Below are 5,751 nucleotides of genomic sequence, written 5' to 3'. Positions count from 1 at the left end.
ACTCACTCTCTAATTCACTCACTCTCATTCACTCACTCACTCACTCACTCTCATTTACTCACTCACTCTCTCACTCACTCACTCACTCTAAAAAAAAAAAAAAAGAAGTTAATTATTTACTATACTCTCCTAGCCATAGCCTTTGTGACTCCCACCAGACAACTTTCATTTTCTGGATGGGTCTGGGTAAAAAGTGGGAAGGGAGAGATTGATTGGATTATATGATTCATCTGGGAGTAATTGTTAACAAGGTTGTGAGTGCCAACCTGCTGGATGTAAAATCTTCCATTTCACTATCACTCAGAGAAAAGAGCCAGGAGTAGAGCATGTCCTTTGGACCCCAAGACCCCTGTACATTCAACCTCCTTGATCCAGGACGCAGCTTTGACATCACTGGAATGGCAGAGGAGTAGCAACAGCAGAACCAGGAGCCAGAGCACGAGACAGAGTGGTGGACTTCCTAGTCTACAGAGCAAGTGCTCTGGGCAAGAGGCTGACTTGTGAAGTAGGGTGCCTCTCGGCACCAAAATGGGAGCCAAAGGTGAGTATTTGGGGGATGAATCTTATAATGGAGTGGCTTGCCCTTTGAGCATTTATTCGCATCCCTAAAAGAGATTTGTAACATTGGCTGAGCAGGGCAGAGACTAGACCAAGAGGCTAAGAGTCAGAGAGAGCTCTGCTTGCAGGTATAAACCAAAACCAAACGCTGCCAAGTCCATGCTGACCCATAGGGTTTATGGAAGTAGAAAGGACCAAGTTGCTGGTGGTTTCCAACTGCTGACCATGAGAAACACAGTCCAACACACAACCATTATACTACCAGGGCTTTAACTATGGCAGAGCAAAAACTGTCCTGATTGAGCAATTCCATTCTGAGCATTTCTCATCTGAATTGGAACTTATTCCCAGCTAAAAAGTAGAGAGTCCTGTGGGAGGCATAGTTGGTGTCAGAATTGGTAGGTAGGGTGGTGGGTGGAGGATGTCTGACCCCAGCCTCCGAAATCTGCTTTGGGCAGTGCTGCTGGGTGTCTGGATGGGAGCGGGAAGACAAGGGCTGAACACCCCCAAGACCAATGGCAAGCCAGAACAAAAGGCGAAAGATAAGACAACCGCTATTAGGAAGCTAGACCGGATGTTCTGGGTTCAAAGGAAGCCGCAAGAAGTCAACAAGCAATCCGTGAAATGGCCAGACCCCATATGCTAATTGCCATACCTGCCAGGCATTCTTCACCACCCCTTTAAAGACACCTCCCCCAACCTCATCCAGTAGCTTCCCTAGGATAAAGCTATTACTGTTTCTGCTCTCCTTTGTCCTGTCAGTTATGTTTGTCCATCTCCTGTGCCTCAGTTTACCTTCTACTTTGTCTCGTTCCTCAGTTTGCCTTTACACTGGGGAGTTAAATGTTCCTTCTCTCTTGTGTGACTGGAGGAGGTCAGATGCCACTCCCAGGGCATTTCTTTTTGGGGAGTATCCTAAAAAACTTGTTAGGATAAAAGGACAAACTGATCTGTCTTGGAAGAAATGCAGCCAGAATGCTCTTTAGAGGCAAGGATGGAAAGACTTTGTCTCACATACTTTGGACATGTCAAGAGAGAGCGGCCCCTGGAGAAGGGTATTGTGTTAGGTAGTGTAGGTGAGGCTGGCGCAGGGCCGGGCAGTGTTTCCTTCTGTTGTGTATAGTGTTGCTATGGGAACCAACGAGATGGCACCTAACGCCACCACCACCACCACCACCAGCTAACAAGCTTTTGCTTATATGGGTTATATCTTTTAATATTTATCGTAGGAAACAATCAAATGTACAAATTCATTGTTAAATAACAATAATAAGCCATTATATGTTAACATAACATTGTTATGAAAAAAAAGTAAAAACAATAAAAATTCAAAGGAACACCAGAGAGCCAGACGTGCAGTGGGAGATTCTTAATAAAATTTCTCTATGTGAAACCTCCCAAAAAACATAACAATTTGAAGAGAAGAGTTAGAAGTTTTACAAGTTTAATACATCTTATGAAAAAAACAGATTCACCTAGCTTTTATAATGTTTTAGTTAAATTATATGAAAAAATGACCTCACGTAGATGCACAGCTAGAAATATTTTAATAGCCCTTTCAGATAATTGCAGGAACACTTCTTTGATACTATACCAAAACTCAATCATTGTTAGCTTATTAAAGATTAATTGCAATGTGAAATATAGGTCACTGACCACAGGTCTTCTCCTGACCTCTCCTCCTCATATGTAAATCAACTATGGTATATTATTATCCCTCACACATTCTGTGTAGGAACACAGTAAGCACTTAATAAATACTGAGTCCAAGCTGTTTCTTACAACTGTTTGTTTCCTGTTCACAATTACTTCTCATTTATTCTCCAAGAAGAAGATGTGTGGATGTATATGTGTGTGAAAGCATTTGTATGCGATGAGAAAATAGTTTTCGAAGTGCAAGCTCTTAAGTTCCATCTGAACTGTGGGAGACAAAAGAACCCTTTAAAACATTGGGCCTTCACTTACAACTATTCTTCCCACGGTCTGCTAGAGTTCTCTGGGGACTTGCTGGCCGCCGCACAAAGTTCGCCCACCCATTTGGCTGTAGACTAGTCAGTGAGGCAGGGGATCATTATGATGAGCGTGTGGAGTGAGAGGTTAAAAATGAGAAGAGAAGCTCAGCTTTGGCAGCCCATCGTAGGCCCTAAAGTGTTTGTTTTATTTTCGCACATATACTCAGTAGTTGCCTAATAAGAGTCATGGTAAGTTCAAAAGAAAAATGACGCTACAGTGTTATAAAAGCTTGGAAAGAACCTTAGTTAGTACTTGTTTTATTTCCAAGCACACAAATTTTTCATCATTCACTTTGTATATGGACTGTTTTCTAACTGATGGGTCAATTTTAGATATGTAATTTTATTAAGCCAATGCCTTTCCCTATGGGATACAAAAGGGCTTTTCCCTAGGTTGTCTCCCAGGTATATGCCAAACCTAAGAGGCTGCTTGCTAGCACATGGTGGGAGGTCAGATGCTTGGAGATATTCTCCCTGAAGGCATTCAGCCATTTTAGAGCATTCAGGCCCCATTGTCTGTCCCACCATAGGTAGGGCTCACACCCTACTGATAAGGATAGTGACTGTCTCCCTGTAATAAAGGCTCAACCCATTCAAGGACAACTAAGGTTAGGCTGCCATCTTGAATCTAGGATCCGCCCATCTTGTCACATGTGTACCCCTAATCCCTCCTCTTCCTATTGCATGTACACCCCTAGATTGTCCCCCTCCCCTTGCTGTATTGCCTATGGTACAACCCCTTCCTGTGATGTATGTGGTTACCTGTAATCTGGGACTTGCACACCCCTATGTATATATAAACCTTGGTTAGAAAAAAGTCCTCTTCCTCCCCCTCTCTCTCCTCCTCTCGCCTCCCATCTCCACGTGGACCACCACGAGGGGCGGCTGTGAGCACGTTACTATGACATGTGTCTGACTCCTTTGTCTTAGCTCCTATTCGCTACGGCTTTACTATGCTCTTTATATATTATTGCCATTCAGTTGTTCCTACGGACCTCCCACGATTGTCAGAGGCTGGCTGCTCTGACATTCCCCCTTATTAAAAACAATAGCAACTGTTCAGGGAGCTAATTTTCCCTTATTCTTAAGTTGAAAGTATGACTTATAGGCCACAATTCATTCATTCATTCAACAACTATTGAGTTGTTAGTTTTAGGCTCTTGGGATACATTAGTGAACAAAATAAAGAGCCTGCCCTCATGATGCTTAACATTCTAAGCAGGGAGAGGCAGGTCAATTATATAGAAGATTGAATAATGATAAAATTGTACAGTATATTAAGAGGTGATAAGTGCTTTGTGTAAAAGAAAAAGTTGGGCAGAGAGGACTGGTAGGAAGAGGGAGATCACCACATTGATAGCTATATGGCTTCAGAGTTTTAAGGAGGCTATGAAGTCCCTGGAGCCCACAAAGGCTGAAGTTCTGATTCTTGCTTCAACGTACATGAACCTTGAAAACATGCTAAATAAAAGAAACCAGAGAATACAGATGACACATTGCATTCTTCTACATTTATGAACAGCCTAGTATAGGTAAATGCACGGAGACGGAAAGAGATTAGTGGTTGTTAGGGGCTGTGGAGAGGAGAGAATGGTGTGTGACAGTTCCTTTTACAATGATAAAAATATTTTTGTCTCTGATAGCAGTTGCACAACTTTGTCATTATGCTAAAATCCATGAAATTACATACAGTGATACCTCGGTTGTTGGATAGATCCAAGCTTGAACTTTCCGCTACTGGAACAGCAAAGGTGGGAACAAATCCCAGTGTTCAAAAGTCAAACAGAAAGTCTGACTTGCAAAAACCTGGCCCTGCGGACCTCACATCGAGTCTCACCTTGAATGCTTCTGGCTAGGTGCTGCTCTCACTCAGACAACCTAGAATGCTGTGTTGGTACATTAAAACATTCCTCATCCCCCCACTACCATGACCCCAATTCTACCTTACAAATCCAGTTAGACCAGAACATGTACACGGGTACAGATAAGAGCTGGAAACACAGGGAATCCAGGACAGATAAACCCCTCAGAACCAATAATGGGAGTAATGGTACCAGAAGGGTAAAGGGGAGGTGGGGGGAGAAAGGGGAACCTGATCACAATGATATAATCCCCTCCCTTGGGGGATGGACAACAGAAAAGTGGATAGAGACATAGGTCAGTGTAAGGCTTGAAAAAAAAAATTATCATGAGCTCGTGAGGGAAAAAAATGAGCTGATACTAAGGGCTCAAGTAGAAAGAAAATGTTTTGAAACTGATGATGGCAACAAATGTACAAATGTGCTTGACACAATGGATGGATGGATGGATGGAGTGTGATAAGAGCTGTATGCGCCCCCAATAAAGTGATTTTTAAAAGGGGTGAGTTTTATAGTCTGTGAAGTATATTTCAATGAAAACAAAATACAAAGGGAAGAGGAAGAGTCTCCTCTACCTTGGTATAAAGTTGGTCAAGAGAGACACCTGGTCTTTTGGATATTTAAATTGCAAACTCAACCCATTGTCTTTAGAATCAACACAATAGCAGAAGAATTAAAGTATTGCTTTTTTACTTGGGAACCAAGAAATGAAAATTGGATCTGTGTTTTCTCTCCTGACAAAGGCAGCCACCCTGCCAGGCCAAGGAGGACATGGCATTTTGTGGATGTACCCCAGTGCTTTCACAGGCATGTGGAAGTTGGTCACTGAATAAGGAGGTCAAAGGGGAATGGATGCATTTGGATTGTGGTGCTGGAGAAGACCCTGGAAAGTACCACAGACTGCCAAAAGAGCAATCAGACTGATTTTGGAAGAAGTAAGGCCAGAGTGCTCCTTAGAGGCAAGGAGAGCAAGACTTCTTCTTATGTAGTTTGGACATGTTGTCAGGAGAGACCAGTCCCTAAAGAAAGACATTGTGCTAGGAAAAATGGAGGGGCAGTGAAAAGGAGGAAGGCCCTCCACCAGATGGACCAATGCAGTGGCTGCAACAGTGGGCTGAGGCACAGGAACAATCGTGAGGCTGGCACAGGACCGGGCAGCATTTGTTCTGTTCTATAAGGTCTCTATGAGTGTGTTAGTCTGGGTAGACTAGAGAAACAAATTCATGGAGACACTCATATGTGTATAAGAAAGAGATTTATATACAAGAGCAATTGAACATTGAGAAAACATCTCCGCTCAGTCCAGATCAAGTCCATAAGTC

Source organism: Echinops telfairi, unplaced genomic scaffold (assembly GCF_000313985.2).
Source record: "Echinops telfairi isolate 266 unplaced genomic scaffold, ASM31398v2 ScPeMD7_443;HRSCAF=831, whole genome shotgun sequence".
Classification (NCBI taxonomy): Eukaryota; Metazoa; Chordata; class Mammalia; order Afrosoricida; family Tenrecidae; genus Echinops; species Echinops telfairi.
Note: the sequence above shows the minus strand (reverse complement) of the source record.